This window comes from Etheostoma spectabile, chromosome 7, assembly GCF_008692095.1.
Source record: "Etheostoma spectabile isolate EspeVRDwgs_2016 chromosome 7, UIUC_Espe_1.0, whole genome shotgun sequence".
Classification (NCBI taxonomy): Eukaryota; Metazoa; Chordata; class Actinopteri; order Perciformes; family Percidae; genus Etheostoma; species Etheostoma spectabile.
The window spans coordinates 2,376,455-2,399,899 of NC_045739.1; the positions used below are offsets into that span (position 1 = coordinate 2,376,455).

The window sequence follows — 23,445 nt, forward strand, 5'->3', positions numbered from 1 at the left end:
CTTTTTATTTTGCTGTGCTTATTAAACAAGGAATTGCAGAATGGTTTGTGCCTTTTATCATTCAGATTTAGCGGAAGTTAGATGCTTGAAAAATTTCTTTTTGTATATGTACGTTCGGAGCATTTGTCATGACTGTGACTTGAAGCGTGTTTGATGTCTACTGAACTCCATTTTATGCATACTGATGTTCTATTTCAACTAAATCTCCATGGTGTTACTTAGTTGTTGTAAACAAAACAGAAGCACCAATGCTGATGTGATGCACAACTATCTGATAAGCTGGCTAATGTATAAATGCTCTGCAATTTGTTTTGAGCTGTTTAATCATTAAAGCTTACTGGGTGATTTCTGGTATGACTTGAATCATTTGGACAATAAAAGTCTTAAGGTTTTCAGTTGTGGTAAAGTGGATGATACTTTCCACTTTCATAAAAAAAAGAAGACATTTTGGATCGGTGAGAATATAGGATATCCATTTGTAATATATTTTAAGTCCTATGTTGACTCATAATTCATTACGCAGTCTGGGCTTCAAACTCTCTTTCTGGATTTGTAAGGTTGGACATTTTTCAAGAAGTGTGGGAGTCATTTGAATAAAAAGGGCAAAAACAAAAACAACTATTTTCTGTTGGAAATGTGTAGCAGTGCAATAAGGCGGAATAGGGATGTTCTCTTTTTATACAGCGGCGTGTCTCACATTTTACATTTGTTCTTAAATGGTCAGTTTGATTGTCTTCTCTGACACCAGTTTATGGAATCACCTAAACACCCAATGACATGTTGATATGATCTCGTTCAACGCACAATAGTTTATGTTGACTCTATATGTTGATTGTTGTGGCACTTTCCAGCTGTTACTTGTGCACGACAAATTGCTACCCTCTGATATTGTGATGGATTTTCCTTCTATCAGATTTGCAAGTAGTTTGATACAGGCTGTTGGCCTGTCTTTCATGGATAGTTTGGTTCTATTAAATGTCAAGCGGCAGAAAAGCCCATTCTTGGCAGCGCTGTGTTGTCTAACCACCAATATAAAGTAGACACAGTAGAGTGGTTTCACCGGTCTCAGCCAACTGGAGGTGGGCAACAGTTAGGGCTCTCCCGTCCCGTGAGAACAGAAACTGTTAACACAGCAATGGCTCCAGCATTGCTGAGTGGCACTAACAGGGGGAGGGGTTGTGTAGTGAGAGGACTCACCTCTCTCTACCCTCCAGTTTCCCTCATCGAGCAAAAAAAGCTTTCTCTTGTCTCCTGGTCTGGTGTAATGTGCGTCAGGATCTCTGGAATTCAATTACTGTTCCCTTTTAGCCGCGCCTGTAATCTTCCTGTTCCAGTCATATGCTCTGGGTGCAAGCCAGTGTCACACACTTTTCCCAAAATGATTTCTTTTATGACCAGACAGCGAGAGCACAAACTGCATGCACTTATAGAACAGATCTGAATCCATTGAGGCCACCATTTTGCTTAAACCTAATTATGTTACATTTGGGGGAAATGTCACTATAAACTGTGGGGGTATAACAGTGGAGTCTCTAATGAGTGTTCAATTAAACAGAGAGCACCCACAAGGCAAACCGGGCCTAATAAAGCCAACTGAATGCTTTCCAATTGACACAGTCTCATCTTGAAGTATCACTGAAGTCTTGAGTCAACAATTCATGTTTGTACCAAAGAGTTCACAATCTTTAAAAAAAAAAAAAAAAGTCTCCGTCCTGCCCTATCAGATGTGAGAACCCTTGAGACTGTTCTCACCAGAAGACCAGGGAAATATTCACTTTCCTGCCTGGAATTACATGAGAAGATGTATAGCACTTTCATGTCTGTGCGGTAAATATTAAGCTACTACAAGCAGACAACAGGGCAACACGGCTAGCTTGGCTCCATACAAAGGTGAGAAAATCTGCCTACCAGCACCTCTAGAGCTCACAAATTAACATGTCATTTCTTGTTAGATCAATTGGTAATAAAACAAAAGTATTAAACCTGTTGTGATGTTCCAGTTTTTTTTTTTGTATCTGACTTTTTATTGGCCAGGCGTTATAACTAGCAGAAATAGTCCAAGACATAAGCCCCTGTTAAACCACAACGTGTCTATTTTACACTTAATGTGAGCTTTACAGGTACTGATTGGCAGTTTTTTTTACTTTTTTATCTTTGGACAGAGGCGGGCTATCTATTTCCCCCAGTTTCCAGTCTTTATGCTAACCTAAGCTAACCAACTGCTGGTGGTAGATTAATAATTGTGGCACAGAGCGTGCTTTCAATCTTCTCAACTCTCAAAAAAGCAAAATGTCAAACTACTCCTTTACAACAACCTCTTGTTGCCGTGTAAGAAATGACAGTTGTCTCTCAGAAGCAAAGGCGGACACTGCGTGAAGATGTTTTAATGCCAGAAAGCCCCAGAGGAAGATGGTGAAGGCGGCGGATGTTTGACATCAGAGATATTATTTGAATCCTGTCTCCTACCAACTTTGTTTTTTTAAAACCATGTCTATGATCTTACCCTAACCACAGGTAAAAAAAAGTTTTAAAAAAACATTTCTAACATCATCATATCATTACAATGCTGTCTTGGTGATAGGGGCATCAGCTCAGAAAAAGCTGACATGGGTCTTTTTGAAAGGCAGTGACAAATTAGGGGATTTTGTCATTAAGGGTCAGAGCGACTCTTGCAGGGTGAATTGTAGCTTCCCACAAAGTTGGAAGAATTGAGTGAGAAGAGGAGAGGGAGGGTCTGTGGGCATTGTCATCACCTCTGACAAACACACGGTTGTGTTTAATTATCAAGTGTTTACTCTCCCGGCCCGCACGTCAATCTCATGGACCCCCCAAAAATCTGACACACACTGTGGCCCCACGCTATTAACTAGAGTCAACAGAGCAATGATCTGTGCCTGGTGTTCCTGTCTTGTGATAGGTGAGGATCTGCACCCCCACCCCTCCGCTCCACCTGCCTCTCCTGTCTGCCGGAGTTAATTTATCTGGGTGATAAGCAGGTGGACGAGGGGAGGAGAGGCCCTTAGACTGAGCTGCACTGTCAGACCTGGCAGACTGAGTGACAATGCTAATAGCCCGGTCCCATTAACCTCACCACACGCTTCACCTTTATCTACCACACAAAAGACTGTTTGTTTGCTTGTTGGATGATAATATTTACCTCGTGATTTGGCGGCCCCAGACATGACAAATATATTTGTGCATTTTGAGAAGGCACTGTGATTCACGTAAAAAGGGGAGCTGCTGAAAGAAGACAGTGCTCTCTACAGCTCCAGTCTGTGATAAGGGGTAATGTTCTCGGCCTAATCTGTAACTTTAAAATGAAAGAATATTCCTGTTTCCCTTTTCTTACTTTTAAATGAACAATGTGCTTGCCGCCCATTATTCCACCATGCTCTTGGCTTACCACTATACAATACAGTTCAGCCTCATAAAACACAATGTAGCTGTGCGTTGCATTAGTGCATTTAGGCACTTTATTCTTATCTCGGGGCCACGGTCCTATTATAAAGAAGTTTGGTGTTTGTATACGGACGAGTCCTGTGGTGAGCTCAGTGCTCCAGTGCCAGGCACAAGACTGAAAGATATTGCTTTAATTGGAGAGTTACTGATCCTGCAAGGCATTTGGATGCCAGACGTTAGCATCAATGCTTCTTGCTGTATTCTGCTGCGCAATCACAAAAATGATATTGGGGGGACAGCAGGTGATCCATAAAAGCTGTGCTTTAAAGCCTTGTTAATTATTCCTTCAGAAGTCTAATGAACAATGGGGATAAAACCTTGTGCAGGGCAAATCTATTTGTGGGAGAGGAGGAGCAAACTCTTTTTCAGATACAGTACTTCAGAGCCTTTACCCCATCTCATCTGTCAACACGGGTCTATCATTATTAAGCTCACACAAACACACACACACACACACACACATGGTTTGTGCTTTGATCATGCCCCTGATATTAGCTGGTACAATATTTAATCATCATGTACACTTACAGGGATATGAGTTTTGGTATATAAAATAAGTGCTCAAAATGGTGTATCCTATGCATAATGAAGCAGATGCCGAAGATTATATAGTTTGGCACAAAATTTGAATATGCATAGATTATGTCCTATTTGATTTAGCAGCTGGTATCCCGGTGCAGATGTGTACAGTACATCACTTACAAATACTGGGACCTCCACATTCTTGAATTTCGTTTCAGTGTAGTATATCATATTTCCTTGTGTGGAACAGACATCATATTCTGTCTTTGGCTGGAGAGGGCTTAATACGCGGCAGGCCTGCCAGCTTTTTCGCTCCGTAAGAGATATGAGAAGAAGGAGATTAGCTCAGCTACCCATCCATGACCTTGAAATTACGATGAAGATGGATAAGAGCGTTCTTCCTCCACCTGCTCAAAGCCTGCAAGGCTGTTTAAACAGCAGGCCAGGCAGTCATCATCCATTTAAAACAAATGTATTCTACCAGGGTCCCATTTTTTCCAACCATTCTATTCAGCTTCCTAAGTCAATTAATGATGTCACAGAGTAGCAGAATAAAACAAAAGCTCCCTATGTACTGGAGCCTCCAGAGATATGACTATGGAGAGCTGAGGAGTTTAGGATAGCGGCTGCACAGCAGTACGCCTTATAAGTCTTTTTGATTAAAACTTGATTTTCACTTTGCTAAACTGCCTCTAAAAGCTTCACATAATAAGAGCGTAGTAAAAAAAAATGGCCCACTGTTTACTAAAAAGGTTCCACTATTCACCCTGTCTGTGACAAATAAATTGCTAATTCCATACTAACAATGTCATGAGATTACTAGAGTATGCTTTACAGAAAGCACATTATCTGAACCCAAAAAGAAGACCTTAAAGCAATTGTTTGAAATAATGAGCGAGGCAGAAGTGATCCGCACTTCATCCCCACCTAACAGAGAGATTAAAAATGCAACGTGGAGCTCAAGCACCTCGCAATCGCTGACTGTACTAAAAGAGGCTGGTTAAGTTGCTGTGTTTCCCTAAGCAGGCACAAACTATCTATTCTTCTTAAGCCACGTTCAAACTAAGTACACAGTCTGAATTAGTCTACTGAATTAGGACTTTTTGGTCATAATGAGAAATGAAATGACAATTGATAATAAATAGTAAAATGATAATCTTGTATTCCTTTGTTTTTTTCTAAAGAAAATAGAAAAAAGGCTTTGTTCTGCTATCGGAAGTCTAAGATAAATGCATTATTGTATCTTTTCTGCATAACATACTTTTATGCAAAACATATACAAGACCATACCGGCAGTGGTGGAATAAGTACTTACTTTAGTAAAACCACTAATACCACATTGCAGAAATATACTTTTACAAGTAAAAGTCCCGCATTGAAAATGTTACTCAAGTAAAAGTATGTGAGTATCTTCAGGAAAATGTACTTAAAAGTATTAAAAATAAAAGTACCCAATGCAGAAAACTCCTCATATTTAGAAACTGGAAACGATAAAAACAGTTCTGTCAAGTGTTTAATCGGCTATTCATTTCAGCTGGACCTGTAGGCCGTTGGGTAGTTTAATTTATAACAAAACTTTTTTTTAAACTACATGTGTTTTGTGTGCAAAAATCTTAATTTGTAAAGTAACTAGAAACTAAAACTGTCAGATTAATATAGTGAAGTAAAAAGCACAATGTTTCTCTCTGAAATGTAGCGGAGTAGAAGTAGAATGTGGCACAAAAAGATAAGACAAGTAAAGTACAAGCACCTCAAATTTGTACTTAAGTACAGTACTTGAGTGAATATATTTGGGTACATTCCATCACTGCATACCGACTGTAGGCTACTGTCTGCTATGGTGGGAGGATGAACACATCACATTTTGTGGCTTGGTCTTTGACTGGCTTCACATAATAATGATGTATTTTTAAAACAGTGTAGCTACAAATGTTTCCATCGCTGTGGCACTGCTTGTCATTTTAGTACTCATTGGTTACTCTGCCTGGATTGCAAGTCTACAACTTGCTCATTACTGAGTCTCACTAAAAGCACCTTCAATTGTCCACTGTTGGCCAGCTTGTCATGGAGGAAGTGCTGAGAGGGCATACCTTTCTTTTACCAGAGCGCATTGAGAGTATTGAAGAGACGGCATTAGGACATAATGAGTAAAACATGTCTCTCTTACACCGGGCAAAGAAGCTGATGGGATTTTCATGCAAGACTGAATCTCAGATGCATTTGGCAGACAGCAACCATTCAGGACATATTTGTTTGTTGCTGATGTAGTAGTTAGCAGCTGTTGCGGTATTTTGAAATACAGTAAAAGTCATGAATTTGGACTGTGTTTTTAATGTGTGTGTGTGTGTGTGTGTGTGTGTGTGTGTGTGTGTGTGTTTTTCTGGGGCCAGGATACATGTTAGAAAAGATACAATTGTGAAATTCTGGCTGAAGATGAGGAAATGTTCTGGTGTTTGCTCAAAAATTAGAAACAAATTACAGAAACCACAGCGCATGACTGTCCATTTAAGGAAACAATTTGTCATCTGAGTCTAATCTGTTTCAAAGTCAAACATGTTAAATGTGATGGTACTGTTTATGAGTTTAAATTTCACAACAAACAATTGAGATTCTAATGATTATGATGGGTATTTTAATTATGTTTGTATGACACACATACTGCACTCATTATGTTAATTTGAGTTCAAAAGGACAGATACAAATAAAGACTCTTCACACAAGAATAAGTAATTTAAAATAGTTTGACAGAAGACTGGGCTGTGTCCCTTGCAAGACCTCCTTATTTAAGTCCCTGGATTTGGCTAATAAAGCTGAAAATGCCCTTCGATCATTAAGTGAACTGATCTTATTTTCAGAGAAAGACTGGTGATTCATACAGTATGGAGGCTCAAATGCACTAGAGGCTAAATAGAAAAAAGGAAATATAGGAGGAGAAAAGGGAAAAGATGAGAGCGCGGATAGAGAAGGCAAAAAAGGGAGAGTTAGCAAAGTAGAAACAGAGGAGAGGTATGGATGGAAAGTAGGATGTGATGGAGGTGGTGGTGTGCCAAAGTTGTCCGCTGATCCATACCGAAACAGATGCATTTGATCACAGCAAATCTCGGGCTTAGAGCATAAATACATAATAAACTCAAATTAATGGAGGCAAGCGGCATGCATGTGTTTCGTCGGTCTGTGAGTTACCACTACAGTGACTGGAGCAGGGCAGAGGCATCCATATGGATGCTGCTTAGATAGCAGACTTGTTAACATATCTCCTTCACTGCTCCTAGCAAAGCGTTACAGAAATGGAATACATATCAGCCACATTTAAACAACAATGTGAGTCTCTGAGGGAGAGATTTAAAAAAAAAATAGAGCAAAATATGATACAGCAAAAAAAAATCCCACCAAGCATGATGTTCATGCCAAATTGGATCAATATCGCTAGGCTACTGTTGTATGTAGTGCAAAGCACTTATTGTAATGTGCTGTACAGGCTATATACAGTGCTCAATACCTTGTAATGAAACAGTGATATACAAGGAAATACTTCAACATACTGCACAACACAAACACTAATTTGACAATCTAGCAGATGTCAAAGGCCTCGCATTATCCACTAACAACTGATCCCGACTATTTCTGCAAGTGCTCTGAGCAGAGTTGTGGAGAAGAAATGAGCAGCACTCAGAGCTTACATCTGAATTCCTATGACTTGAAAGTTCCCACTAGTGCAGCAGAAAACACAAAGAAGTCAAGGATGATGAATTAGTCTAATGATTCCACAGTAATATCGCTCAGAGACGAAGCTTGAGGAAATTGCAGTTCCCAATCAAAAGGCCTAAAATTACCCCTTCAGACACGGTTGAACTTTTGCCACTGCACCCTCTGTTGCCATCATGATTCAGTGAATCCTCTTGTTTGTGTTGGTATCAATTGGATTCTCGCTACCTCCGATGCCCATCATGGCATTGTTCTCTCATTCCCTCTTTCACCTTCTTTGACTTTTGCCCGTCCCTTGTCTGTGTGATCTCATGCTATAACAAGCACACAAAGCCCAGTGGGATGCTAATGCTGGCTGCAACATCCACCCCCTCCTCTATATGCTCTCTTTTCTCTCTCTGTCTGCTTGTCACATATGACTACCCTATCATATGTCACCCTAAGTCAAGTCCGGGGCGTGATAGAGGAGGTATGTATTGTATAGGCAGTCTCAGATGACTGGCCTCTGCAGTGGAAGACAAAGGGGAGAGGAAAACATGATAGACAACACAACACACACACGCACACATAATGCCACAAGGCCTTCGGGGTGAAGGGCACAGGAGTCAACCCAGCAGTTCAGCGGTGATCGCTAATTAGTGCACAGCTCTGACCTTGACAAGCCATCCGTTTCTCTTCCGTCAAGAAGCAGTTGTTGCCACACTGCAACAGAGGCTGAAAAAAAGCCTGAGCTGAATGAGATCTATCAATGGCAGGGTGAGCAGCGAAGAGGCAAGGAGACAGGAATAAAAACATCAACACAGTGCTTGACGTACTCCCTCAGCAACTTGCTGTGACTTTGGCTTGTTGCACCCTTATTCGAATGCATTACACAACCCCAGAATACAAAAACACAAAGCTCAATAAATAAGGCCTGTGTGTGTTTCAGGCTGTGCCAGTCTGCGCTGACCTGGGCCTTTCAGCCCACTCTGCATGATTAACAGAGGTAGCAACGTTTTGCTTGAATAAATTAGAAACTCCACTGGCTAGCCACTTCTTAGGGTGAGGGAGATACACAACCGATACGTCTTTGTTTGCAGAATCTCCAAAGGCCCCAGTAATTGAATTTTCACAAAAATCCCATGTTTACGCCACAACAAAAGAAATTAGATAAAGCACGGGGAAGCGGCAGAAATGAAATGTGTCTGTCACAAAAACAACTCAATGCAAAGCCCCTCAAAGTTAATATATTACAAACTGTCTTTTACTCTCCTGATGCAGAGTCAGCAACACAGAAATCACCGAAAAACTGTGTTGGCACCATAATGCAGCCTGTCTCTTACTTTTAATTATAACCCGAAAATGTCTCAATGTTTAAAAAATATTGCTTCTGTCTCTTGTACAAATCTATCAGTTTATTACGTAGTGAAAAATTACCCCTGAGAATCTTAAACCATACCCAAGACCTAAGGTAACATTCAGTACAGGGAAGGAAAGACTGAACCCTTTATCATGTTGAAAAGCACTTACTCTGCTGAAATCTCATTTTACTGTCTTTACTATCAATATTACCATTAGCATTATATCTCACTAACCAGGACAGGGAGTTTCAAACAGAGCTGAAGAAAGAGGGAGGACATCGACTAATCTGATGTCCCATACTTATACCATGTTCAGAAAAATAAATTAAAAGTTAGTGTGGGCGTTTTGCTACAGGTACTGTTGAGAGGATGAAAAATGAACCAGTCCACTTGGAAGGTTTATCAAATGCCAAAAGACTGCAAAGTAGTTCATACTGCTTTTCTCCTCTGTGTCAACGCTTGTGTGGTTAACCTTAAAATTATAGAATGCTACACCACTCAGGATACAAGATATTTGACATGAAATATGTGATTGCGTTCCAGATCAAGTTTTTGCCAAATGAAAATTTATTTCATTTATTCTTTCACTAAAGGTTTTGTACAACTTTTTCAGTTATCCCAAAGACCTGTTAACAAACTTCGATGTGTAAAGTTATGTGGTAAGGGAACATTATCTCTCAGCTTTTTGCTGTGCAACAATTTTATTGTGAGAAATGGCTGCAACTATAGTAGTATAGTACAATATAGAATAACACTGTAGGCCTACTATAGCTGAAAATAGTAACTGTAGGATAAACACAAAGTGACTGGTGGTACAGAAGTTTATAATGAATCTTTTTTCTGAATCCATTGTTGCATTTATGACTTTTTCATAAGGAGTTTCATGTATAATGGAAGCAGGAGGAAGTGGGGAAGAATGTAAATTAAGAGTCAAGCTTGTTAGAAGGCCAGTTTGACTGTTTACATGCTCAACTTGTACTGGGTTGACCTTAGTTAACAATTCATGGTGGAAGTTTCTATCTATCAGCATTGCTTGGCACAAAATGCATCTGGAGCATGTCTCGGTGCACTCACTCAAACCCCTTTTAGGCTGTCTGTTCCTGTTGTCTTCTTCATTTCCTCCTCCTCCTGTCTGCCTTCAATTAGGAGACCTGTAGGTCGAGGTCCCTGTGCCACAGATGTGGAACACTGAGTTTTCAGGGCAAGGCTCCCCCTAAGCATCAGAAGAAGTCATGTGGCCCAGCAAGTAAGACTTTGAAGAATAACTGGGAATAATATCAAGATGAACGTGAATGCAATCTGAATTACCATATGTAAAAGTATCTGGAAGAAAATATCAAACAGATGTGTTGAGTAACCATTAAGCACACTACTTTATGAGTTTCTCAAGCACAAGATTTCATGAGCTTAAGTGTTGCATGATGAATCCCTTTACAAAAAGTGTTAAAAATCTGTTCTGTTGTAAAAATCAATGTATTTGGCAGTTAATGGGTGTCTGTGTTGAGTACAAGAATGTTGTGTGAAACGTAGTGTGTGTGAGTAGGCAGCCATAAGGGAACTGAGCCATGTCTGTGTGCTCAGCAGAGTACATCAGGACTGAAAGGGGACATCAAAGAGTGACGACAAAGGATTATGATGAGCATTAGGTGTGTGTGTGTAGGTGTTTGGGTCACTCTCCAGTCACAGGGTTAATGACTACCAGGATAAGGGAGGAGGCCTTCTCATTTTCCAGCTGGCCATCCATAGCGTGGCATTTCCCTGTCAGTAGAGCACAGTCTGGGGGAAGGGGGGCGGGGGTTCAGTCCAACGGATAATGGGTGTGAACACAGGAATAAAATTTATCATGCATATTAAAACATAAAGCTGGCCTCAGAATACACAGAGTGCATAAAAGGATGCACAGAACGTGGTGGGAAAACAAAAAGAGGGGAAGAAACCATAAAGAGAGGAAAGCCCGGGCCCAGCCAGCCCTCCCTCAACTGGGAGATAAAGATGACTGATATCTGCTCCCCTTCCAGCCCAATCTCTTTAATGCTAAAAGGGAGCCAAGGATAGGAGCTAAGAGAAAGGAGAGGGAATTGGGCTCAAGGTACAGCAACTCGTTCTCCCTTGACCAAGTGGCTCTCAGTTGAAATGCAGACATTGCATTCTCTCCATCACTTCAGCCCGCCTCGCCTCCCCGTCTCCTTCTATATCTCTGACTAGCACACTCGCGTTTCTGGTGGCAGACAAACACCAACATCAGGTCCCTGGGCAGATGTGCTTCCCAGTGTTCCGCACAGAAAACGGATTGTTCAAATGCTGAATAATTACCATGATAATCATCTCTATCCCACAAGGGTCTGAAAATGCATACATGACATCTGACATTTGGTACCCATGGCTCCTCACTCAATCTGCATAATCACATATTCCTGCCTTAATTTCCATGCATATGTTTGAGAAAACAAACAGAGGGTGAATATTTTGGATTGTGCTGTAGGCTTGGTAGGAAAAAGGTACCACAATCCAGTATATGCAGGCAAAACGATTAGTTGATTATTGATTAGTCGATCGACAAAAAAATAATCAGGAACTATTTTGATAATTCATTGTTTCAGTAAACAAGGCCAATCGTTCTCTAGTGACAGATTCTCAAATGAGAAACTTATATTCTTTTCTTTGTTTTCTATTATTATAAACTAAATATCTTTGGGTTTTGCAAGACCAGACATTGTCACAATTAGACTCTGGGAACTGTATTTGCTTATTTATTTATATTTCTGACTAAATGATTAAACAAAAAGATTTTAATCAGATCAATTGATAATGGAAACAATCGCTTCTTAAAGCAGTAAACTAAAGTGGCATACTGTATTGTCCAGCAATGGTATCAAAGATTGTGTTCAGACCTTCAAGGCATTGTGCATTACTCTACTTGTCACCTTTGATGTACAAAGCCTTTACATGAAGTACTGAAGCATTACCCATGAAGGGGCATTTAGACTGTCAGTAAGCGCTTCCCAGCTGGCTGTTCATAGACTCAATTGGAATGGTACAACAAAACAATTATATTTTTCACAAGACGTTTTCATACTAAGATCAGGTACACAACTATAGCAACAATATAGCAACTCCTTAACATAATAGCGGCTAAAAGAGAAATATTTTGAATACTATGGATCATTTTTAGGCCATTATTAAGATGTACAGTTTACGCTGCGGTCCATAAGCATTGGGACATGTAGATTTTTCATTGTTATGATTCCAAACTGGAACGCATTGGATTTGGAATTAAACAGTGAATGACTTGTGGATTGCACTGAACTTTCAAACTTTGATATTTGCATTATTCTTTATTCTACTGTGAAAGCAAGAAAGAAAGAAAGTAAGAAATAAAAGGAATCAATTTGATATTGTTGACCAAAAGGCCTATATCCAAACACAGATTACATTAACATTAACAACGTTACCTGTTGCAACACATTTCCTGCTTTGGATTAAGAATTTGATTATAATTTTGCATGTTAGTCAAATATATAACTGTTATTGTTACATCGCTGATGGCACTGGGTGCTGTATCATTTATACATATGTGGCAATGAAGATAATGGCAATGACATGGCAGTTGACAATAGGGAAACCACACTAACACCTGTACATAAATTTATAATTATACATTGTTCCTGGTTATTTGGGTGTTTCTTTTAAATATCTGAGTCAATTAGTTTCATCACTCCAGTACAGAGTTTTTTTTATCAATTATAATGAAAGGATTAAGGCCATGTTAGTAGCAGCACTGTATTTTGGGTATTGGTCCTGTGCATCAAGAGCAGTTTGACTTGAATGTTCAAGTAGACACTGAAGTATAATATCTAATAAAAACACATTAAAAAACAATGTATACAAGGATTTTATATTAATCCTCATCTCTGGTTTCATAGTTTGAACATCTTTGCTGCCCTGTAACAGCTTGCATGCGATCTGCTACACTAAGACAGCACAGTATCAATTACCTCAGTAGTGTGCATGCTACTGCCACTGAGTTTTTTTTTCTTTCTTTTCACACATTTGAGACATTTAGAAGACATTAGGAGATAACAAGTTGGAAATGGTGAGAAGTGATTAGGCAGAACACTTGACAGATATGAGAGATGCAGCTAGTCACCGTTTAGCACTTGAACAGTATGTCTCAGACTGAAGGTAGAGCAAATGGGGGCTTGCTTCTCCCCCCTCTCCGCTATCCTCAACCACAATACATGGCCCACTCACGTATTCACAGCTCTGCAGAGCAGCTTGGCTTCAGCGTGAGCTCCAATCCCTCTCACTCTGAATCAAGCTGTGATGGGACAGCAGTCCAGCCTCTCATATTTCCTCAAAAGCACAGTCACTGATATAAAGCTTGACTGGCAGCCAGATCCATCTCTGTAGCTTTTTGTTGCCTCCACCTGAGAGAAAAGCCCTTAAACTGTGATGGCCACTCATTCCCCTGAAAGCCTATTGTAGGCTTTATGACAGAGTGGCTCAAGCAAAGTGTCACCCAACAGAGGATGTGTTTTATGTGTTACACACTGCAGACCCAACAATGCAGGGCCTCCCCATGTCTTCCCCTCCCTTTGTTTCTCATTACTGAGCTAGACGGAATTAAGAGCTTTTCTATTGGGATCCTTTTTCCTGCACTCGCCCTTTTGAACAACCTGAGGGGGATTTTAACATGCTATTACCCTTTGACACAGTGCTGGTATTGGAAGTAGGAGAGTTGTGAGGTATTTAGCCAGGGCTCCAGACAGTGGAATGGAAGGCAGGAAAAGACCTGCTCTCTCTTTCGAAAAGAGATGGAGAAGGCGCCTGGGGGCAGCAGGGGTGGAAGGTCCCAGCCTGGGCCCTGTCCACTGCAACGTGCCAGACAGCTTGAATCCCATTTATTCCTGGTGACCTTAAATAAAATGCTGGCTACCCCTGTGGGCCCCATGTGAGGCAAAAACCAAATGGGCTGTGTTCTCCACTTTTTCTACCCCACTGCTAGAGAAAATGAGCTTTATCTGTGGGGGAACTCGAGGCCATGTGACTAAATGCCCCCTTCCCTGCATGCCTTTCCCCACAAACTCCATTCCACAGTTAATCTGCAAAGCTGTCGCCTTTTAATTACTGGCTTTTGGTATTGGAGTTCTCCAATGTGAAAACCTTTTGATTTATTTTGCAAAGCTTCAGCTTATATATCACTAGGACAGTTGGACAGTCTGCAATTTAAGACATATCAAAATGTCTTACCATGAAAATGTACACAGACACATGCTCCCCAAGGGGACATAGGGGGCTGCCTGACAAATGTGTAAGTTCATTACTGCAAAGGAACCGATAAAAGAAATATGTAATCCAAGTTGATTAAGTAAGGTTGTCAAAGCACTGGGTGGTGACAAGTATTACAGAGGTGAGAAATTGTTAGATGAAGCTCAGTGTGTGTCTTTCTATGGACTAATGTATCACAGATTCACATCAAGTGCTTCAATATTTGAAACCAGTTAAAACTGGTGTCTGTTATGTTGTAGTTAATAAATCATTCATTTCTAAACAGAGCCAGTGGACTGGAAGCGTCAATTTCACACCACGTTTGTATTTTCATGCATCGAAATCAAGCATAAGCTGAGTTGTATCACACTTCGCTAGCTGCCATGTTTGCCATGCTTTGCATTGGTTGATTCACATAAACAGCAGGCGTCAACAGCATTCCACAACGGCTCCACCACATTACTTTAGACAGCTTGCCTCTGCCAACAATGTGTAGAAATGTATGTATTTCACCTTTAATTCATTTATCTTATTCATCAGTTGCTTGGTGTATTTGTTGGTTTATTTCTTTAAAATACATATCAGTGCTGTCTTTACCTTAAATCTTTTACCTGGGATTTAAAAAATATTAGAAATTTGCAGTCCAAGCCAAAAAAGATGCCTATTCATAAACCGCATCACTTTGTCACATGAACCCACGCAGGGTACTGGTGGTTTTCAAGTGCCAACTACACGTCCATGCAGAGCCAAAGTCTGCATGAGCAACTCTAATTAAAGCGGAGTTAATCACAAATAGCTGCATAGGGCCACAATTGAGGCATATGTTAAGAATGAATTACTAATTAGAGCGGCAAGCAGTGAGACAAGTCCCAGACTGCTTGAGAAGTCTCGGCACGTTACTAATATATGAAAAGGTATAAACAAACAGCAATCTGGTTGTTTAGCTCCTCCATCCCACTTACAAGGATCCAATTATGGCAGATCCCTGGAGCCGCCAATACAATCAGGCAAGAGTGAGTCGGTGTTATGATTAACTGTGAAGGCCACATACTCTCTATAGCTGCTCCAGCCAGCCAGCAGGCCTCCTTTGACAGGGGCGTTCATGTGGCTCAGCGAGCCCCAGGGCTCCACTCCCAGAACAGGCCATTGGAGAGCCCAACACAACACAACAGAACAACAAAACACAGCCCAAGCCTCAGATACTGCATTCAGACTCTGTTGTAATATGTACAAGCTAATTCACTGGATGGCTTGCTTTTATAGGGCACCCCATAGGGTGCGGTATAAAAAACAATTAACACTGTAAATTCCTTGAACAATGCTTATGGCACTGATGTTTTAGGGTGAACACACCTGTTCCTCACTCAGCACCTTATGACTTATAAACAAAATAGGGGCCCTTACAGTTGAGCATTTTTTTTTCATTCACATCAGAAAGACCACAAAAATGCAGCTGTAGCATCCCATCAGCTCACAATAAGAATATTACAGAAAGCAGAATGTTATAACCAGCATTTTGCTAGATCAGCTGGGAGGTTTTGAGACTTGAACCTCCACCTGTGAACACCAAAAGCACACGTAGCTTCTAAGCAGAATAGCTGTTGAACAGGATAATTCTATATCAAATCCTTTCCAGTGCAGCCTGCATCCATACATCCAACTGTGCTTTTCCCCACACTTTCAGCAGGAATATCAGTGTGCAGCCGAGAGGTAAGCTGGGCGATGGATGAAATGGGCTTTTTTGCCATTTATCATTCAGTGCTGGAGGTCGTGTACAGTTAGCCATCTGGATCCTGGGGAACTGTAGAACATTTTCCCTGATACTGGATTATAAGGAGACGTTGAGCCAGAGACAAAAGAGAACCTGTCGTGTCCTTGTGCACAGACAGCTTTGCCACAGAAGTACTGAATAAGAATGACAAGAATGAATAGTTTTAATTAACCCAACAGCTGCAAATACAGGTTGTGTAATGTGTTGATCCTATTTTGTTATATGATTTTTAGGTCAACTTTAAGATACTTAAATGTTGCTGTTTTTTCTTTTTCTCTCCACAGGCAGTATGAGGGACACTTTTGTAAAGTCAAAGCAGAGAGGGGATCACTCATAACATCACCAGCCACCCTGCACTAACAAGACAAACACCTACAGACACGCCACTGGAGGTGAACAGCATGATACAGCCAGTCACACACACAGACACACAGACACAGACACACACACACACACACACACACACACACACCACACACACACACACACACACTTTTACAGGGCACTCTGCAGGTGGGAAGCAGCATGATCCAGCCTTAACTTTAACCTGTGTGTGATGTCTCAGATACTGACAATGACACACAGCCCACCTCCAATGCCTTTGTTTCCTTTACTCTGAGCCAAGAGGGCTGAGGATTTAAAAAAGAAAAAGAAAAAAAGGCCTCCCACTCCACTTCAATTAGAGACTCTGATTGGTACCAGTCCGTATTCTAGCAAGGAGCTACTCAACCTTCAGCTCAGTCCAACCTTTTACTGCTGAATCCAATGTGTATCTTCATCCTGCCCTCCTTCTCGTTTGTTCTCAGCTAAAATGTGGCCGTGGCTTATACAAATGTGTATGCATTTGTGTGTTTTACAGTACACTCTGTTATTACAGCAGCACCGACTAGCCAAGTCTTCGCTCCCCTCCCCAATGATTAATATGTGGGCTTATGGTGGAGCTGCAGGGACAAGAGGGAGGTCGAGACTGCAGATTTGTCTGTGGTTTAATTAGTGCGTTCCTGGCAAATTCTCCATCCATAATTATGGCAAGGAGTTCTTTCTGACCTTTCCTGGTATTTTCTGCATGTTTGGCTTTTATCTGATCATGTTTTATTCAGTATATCTGTTGTGTACATTCTGTTCCGCCTGTCTCTGCTGCTGCACAAAATAAAAAATGAAAAAAAAAAAAAAAAAATACACTTTACAGGATTGCCAATCGACACTTCTATCCTTGTATCTATTTCCCTTTGATTCTTTTTCTCTCCCCACTCTATGGAATTATAAGGTTGCACGAGAAAGAAGATGGGCCCAATATGTTACTGGCTGAGATGCTTGTCCAGAAGGCAGACATACATATTTATTAACATGTCATTCTGTTTGTCTGTTTGCTGTATTCTATTTTGCACGGATGAGGAAAAAAGACTTTCTGACAACATGTGAATAGCTTGTCGATGTCCCTATCAGCCACCCAATGGATAGAATAGAAACTGTATTTTTCCTTTATGGTGTTTTTTTTGTTTTTTTAATATCAGGTAGGAGGCGAGAGGCAGAGGGAGCAAATATGTATATTTCAGCTGGAAAAGGACAAAAAATGGAGAAAAATCATGTTGTTGAGTTAAGAGCTTGCACATAAGTAATCTAAATAACAAGCATAATAATAACTTACTAGGTGCTTATTTATGGCAAACTACTGTCTGCATGTTGGAAACCTTTCCACATAAGTTGTCTTCAGTCTCAGTTATCAAAATGTATAGCCAAGAAAAAAAAACTCAAGATGAAAATGTGGTGCACATGTCTGTCACGCTCAGTACTTCATAAACTGTGTTGCTCTGCAGACATTCACAGATGTAGCCTGCACAAACTATAGACATGATAAAGGCTCATAAGCGTGTCTATGCATGCACAAAGGCACGCACGCACACACACAAACAAAACACTGCACATATAAGAGCAGAGGCAGTGCTGGGGGGATTTGGGCTGCCAAGGCCCCTGTGGGATGCGATGGCTTCCTGTTTGCAAGCCTTTCTTTAGTGAAAATGCTTAAAACGGGCCAAACGAGAGCAGTGCTTATCCAGCAAAATTGCTGCTAGATGGAGCAGAAAGTGCACAAATTTTCTATGACACCCCTGTAATGAGGTTTTATATTGACCCAGGCCCAGTGAGTGGAAGGGCTCGCTGCTCCTCTTCTCCTAAACTCAGCCAGCTCTCCTCACCCTCTATTTGGGGCCCGCTACAACAACCAGTATATGCTCTGACAGGTAGCAGAGGGAAAACACACACAACTAAACGAGCGGCACTCATCAAGTATTCATAAACCTCCATTATACTGCTATTTTTTTCTTAAACAGTGAGTAAAATAAATTATTTTCCCTTTTCGCACAGAAGGAACATTTTTTTTTTCCACATAACATCAGAGCTGTTTCGGCATGAAACTGTGCTTGCTTTTTCACCGGGTCTTATCGCAAACTTAGGCGCAGACAGCAATTTCGGAGGCTTTACTTGGCCGAGGTGCACACACAGACCTTCCCAATATCATGTAAACCCTTAAAAGTAAGTTGTGCTTTGCCTCTTTAACTTTGATATTGCATTTTCACTGAGTATGGATTTGAATTCTCTTCTAATAAAACTTTTAATGAGATTAAGGCCGAGTCAGTACTGGGGGACTTGATGCACACTAATATACACAGGTCAAACTTTGTGCGATAGCCAATTCATTTAGAGTTGGACCAATTAGGCGATTAACTGAAAGAAAAGTATTCACCAACTCGATTAAAAGTATAAGTCAAAAATGACTTATACTTTTAATCGAGTTGGTGAACATGCCAAACAGTTTCTGGTTGCAGCGTCTCTAATGTGAGGATCATTGTAAAGTGAATATCTTTAGGTTTTGGACAGTTGGTCGTAGAAAAAAAGACCTTACAGTAAAAGACGTCATCTAGGGCTCTGGGACAGTAAGGCAGGCATTTTGCACTATTTTAAGACAGTCCATAGAGCTAACGATTAAAACATTAATCAAGATAATAATTGGCAGGTTAATCAATGATGGAAATAATTGTTGGATGCATCACAAATTGACATATTGACACATTACACATTGGCATTACAAAGCATGTTTTGGGTTCTGTTATATTCATATTTGTGTTTTGCTAGAGAGACTCTGCACCTCCAAAGAAGGACTGTTTCTCATTAGAGAAGCCAGCCGGGACGCTCCTCCCCGCCCATTAAACTGTCCGCTGATTTTAATGGAGATGAGAGAAGCTGATGTGATTGGCCATTACTGAAGCCTGCACCAACTCCACCTGCTGAAAATGGATTCCTCTACAACCTGCTAATATGTATTGTATTAATGTTCTAATGCTGGCTAATCCTCTTTTACAGTACAAAATTGCTGAAAAATGTTGGTCACACCCACATAGGCTTATATTCACACCAAAGAAATTAGAGCCAAACCTTTTACATATTTAAAAGAATCTATAAAATAACATTTTATCTTGCAGTGGTTTCCAGTTAAATGAATTATAAGTATATTTTACAATATCTCTGATCCAGTATATCTAACTTGTATTGATCATGGACAAAAGCCCTTTGTCACTAAATACAGATTGAATGAATTGACTATAATTGTTGGCTTTATACAAAACTATGCAAACAGAAGTGCAGATGCTTTGATAACTGTGCATGCTTTCCGTTTGATCAGAACCTCCCTGAAGACATCTCTCTCCCAGAATCCTAAGTGCCTGAGGCAGTGGCCCATGATGCACAGCTCTATATCCTGGAGATGGAGCAAGTAAAGGTCAGCTCTGGATGTTTGTGAAAACCAGGGGCGCTGCTGATCTCTGAACAGTTATTGTATTCACACAGTAAGCATGTGTGTACCATTGACCACTAACCCTGGCATCCACGACAGAAAGAAAGAAAGACTAAATACAGCATCTATCTGTCGTGGCTGAGATGAAATAAAGGCTAAATGTTGGTGTCTCGTAAGCAAAGACACAGCTCAACACAGGCCTGGCACTCTCATTAGCAATATTTTCAGTTGTCCATCAGGACAGCATGCACCATGCTATTTTAAGCAAATGCATCACCAGTGAGTTTTTGCAAGTCTGCAGTCCTCTGATGAATTAAAAATGTATGCTTGGATGGAAAAACTTTCGGTATACATCATAATTATTACCTTAAAGGGAAACTCATAACACCCTCTGGTCCAGAGGAAGTTGATGGCGCAGTGGATATGACACATGCTATTGGTGTGAGATCTGGGTTCGATTCCCACTGTGATATATCAACCAATGTGTTACTTAACTCCTAGTTGCTCCAGATCTCTGACATAGCAATTGTAAGTTGCTTTGGATTAAAGCATCAGCCCCTACATACATGTAATGTAATTTCAAGAGAGGGTAAGAACTATCTTTCTAAAATGATTTTAATAGTTTAGTAAGAGTATCCACCCTGCAAACTTTTAACCGCCGCATCTTAGGCCATTTAGCTATGTTTTCTGTTTAATCTGTCTGAAGTGCCAAGATTCAGTCTGCGCTTTCTGACAACCGTATACCTCAAAGGCCACTCACAGTGCATTAAGACTCTTCTCTTTTGACAGACATCAAAATGTGACCTTTAAATGATTCTTGTTATCAAGGAAGCTGAACAAGACAATCGATAGGATGCAGCTGGAGAGGAGGGATTAATGCAGGGCAAATTGATCATTCCATTTCATTTTCATCTTGATTTGATGGTGCCAGCCATGCACACCTAATCTGACCACAAACTGCTTTTAACATTTCACAGAAGAATCCTTTGAGCAGGAAAACACAACAATCCTTTGAGCAGGAAAACACAACAAGCTTCTCAGTCACTAAAACGATAGGGCAGGAGCATGAGCCTTTACTGACAGTTAACCTTAAAGAGGCCATTTCTTGTCATCACTTCTCTGTGCCTTTTATAATGTTCCTAAATGCTGTTGCTTCCATTCACCACAGGGAATACATGATGGCAAAGCTTATTGTCTATTTCACACAGTTTGTGGGTCCATCAAACTGCAAAAACAAATGCATTAATCATCAGAACACGCTGATAGATCATTAATTATTGTACCTCACTGTTGATGTTACGCGTTGTTGAATCCTTTCATGGATAATCAGAGCACTTTGGCGGAACTTTATTAAACTGACTGTTTATTTACAAAGTCATATCTGGACGCGTAGGCACCGAGTCAGAGAGTTAAAAGACAATATTTTCTTTTAAAGAATCTTTCAGTAAACATTAAAAGGAATATCTGCCATAGAAGAATTGCACTATTTTCCTGTGCTGCTTCTCTTACACAGCGTATTACCGCTGAAATGCCAGAGCTCGACAGATAACGGCGATAACAAAGATAGCAAATCTGGAAAATGAAAAATGGCACTTCTCTTCTACGAGGAGATACATCAGTGTTTATTAAATCAATGCCAGACAGAAGAATCTGAAGGTAAAATAATGAACCACTTATAAATGATCTTTGCTTCGCTGGGCCTTACCTGATCAGGGTGTTCAGGGACCACCAATGCGAGGCATATTAGGAGAGGTCTATTAATCCTAGTGCTTCTCATAGCTGACTATAAAATGTGTGAGTCCTCTGTGACTTACTAGGCACATCCTTTTTAATTTTTCAACGTAGGAAAAAAAAAAAAGTAAGCCACACAGCTCTCATTGATTGGGTGTGAAAGTTTGGGTTGTCTGTGTATTTCTGCTGTAACAGCGTGGATATTTCATTATGGTGCTCTGGGACACCCATTACGCAGCTCTGCTACCTTTCACACGGCATCCATGGCAACTAGGGAGGCCGCTCTCCCCGCAGAAATTTGCTTTTAATTGAGTGACATCTAATCAGGGAGTGAAATACAGCAGTAGAGTTAACAAAACAGGTCAATGAGGGACAAGAACTACCAGCTGCAATCGCTATCACAGCAGAGAGCTAAGTTGCTGTTGACCAACCCATATTAGTCTGGTTTTAATGAACAAAATTACAGGGTTTGAGGTATTCCTTACAAGATCCTTGGGTGAATGTGTGATTGGATATGATGAGCCCTTCTTAAAAGTACATCAGCTTTGGGAGGAGGCATGTCTTTGATGTGCTAAAATTACTGAAGCTGAGAGGTCTCACATGCTATGCCTTAACACACATAACAACATATTAAATAGGCTTGAAAGGAAATCATCTGTTTTTTTTCTCTAGCTTGTTGCTTTGTGTGCCAGCCTTTGCTGTCTGTTATTTCCTTCCTCAAACATAGCTTGTGTTTTTAACTGCAATAGCATTTCTTCCTCATTATCAGATGTTGTTGAATTAGTGCGCAGGGGGACACCATCAACTCCCCTCGACCTAAAATCAGCTGTGCTGACAGCACTCTTTACTGACAGCTAGAGGGGGTAAAGGCATAGTCTTAGTAAATCTCCTGCCTGTGCTTTGGGGAATCATTGGAATTCATGATCTTTTCTCAGTATGCTAACAATAATCTTCTGCTTGCTCGGTCTCGCACGTCACCAGGCATAGCAAACACTTGTCTTCACTGAGTCTCAGAGAGCATCAGCTTCTCCTCACCATGCAAATTTCAGGGCAGTGGCGCTCTTTGTATAACAGCTTTGTCCTCAACCTTTTCCAGTCACTACCTTTCATACAGCTAGAAGTATGACTCTAGCGCTGATGAGTGGCAAGCAAGACACATGTCTACATTCTCATAAAGGATTTTACTTTGATACATGCCTGAGCTGAAAACAACTGAAAATGGCCCATAGTGCTGTAGATAACAACAATTCTCTAACATTTTAAGGCTTTCAAATGTCTCAACTAAACAAACGCTCCACTCTAAGAGAAACTCTACCCTCACTATGAGGAAAAAGTACACTGAAAAAAAGGAGACTGGCCTACTCTTGGATTTATGTAAATGTCTTGGATGCATTTAACACAATTAACTCATGTTTTAAAGTTAAACGTAACTCTATAGTGTAGAAACTACATAATATGCAAAGAGGGCACGTGAATTTGTTCAGATCATGTTGGCATGAAGTGAGTCAATAAAGAAGCGATGTAATTCTCGTGATACCGCACGTGATCTCGTCTGGCGCGCTTTACATTGTTGCCAGAAGAAGCAGGCAACGGTCACATCAAAGGGCTCGTCGTACTGTACTCCACGCCACTATTCGGTCGGTAAGTATATGGATTTTCTAATTAAATACTGTTGATAAAGCTCAGCAAAATGTAGTTTAATGTCTTGAGAGTTACTACGTAACGTTAAATAGGCACCGTGAGTTTCTTTGCTCGCGCTATTTTATCACCATGTTTTATTTGAATTAGCTAGCTAGTTTTTTGCGCGGGAGCCGTTCATCTTACATTTAACTTTGCGGTGTTCATTAGTCTGTTTCTGT

General features: G+C 40.6%; 1 protein-coding gene across 2 annotated transcripts in view; it reads right to left on the minus strand.

Moving 5' to 3' along the window:
• camta1a (calmodulin binding transcription activator 1a) overlaps positions 1–23,445 on the minus strand; it is a 288,847-nt gene that overhangs the window by 210,988 nt on the left and 54,414 nt on the right. The window lies entirely within an intron of this gene.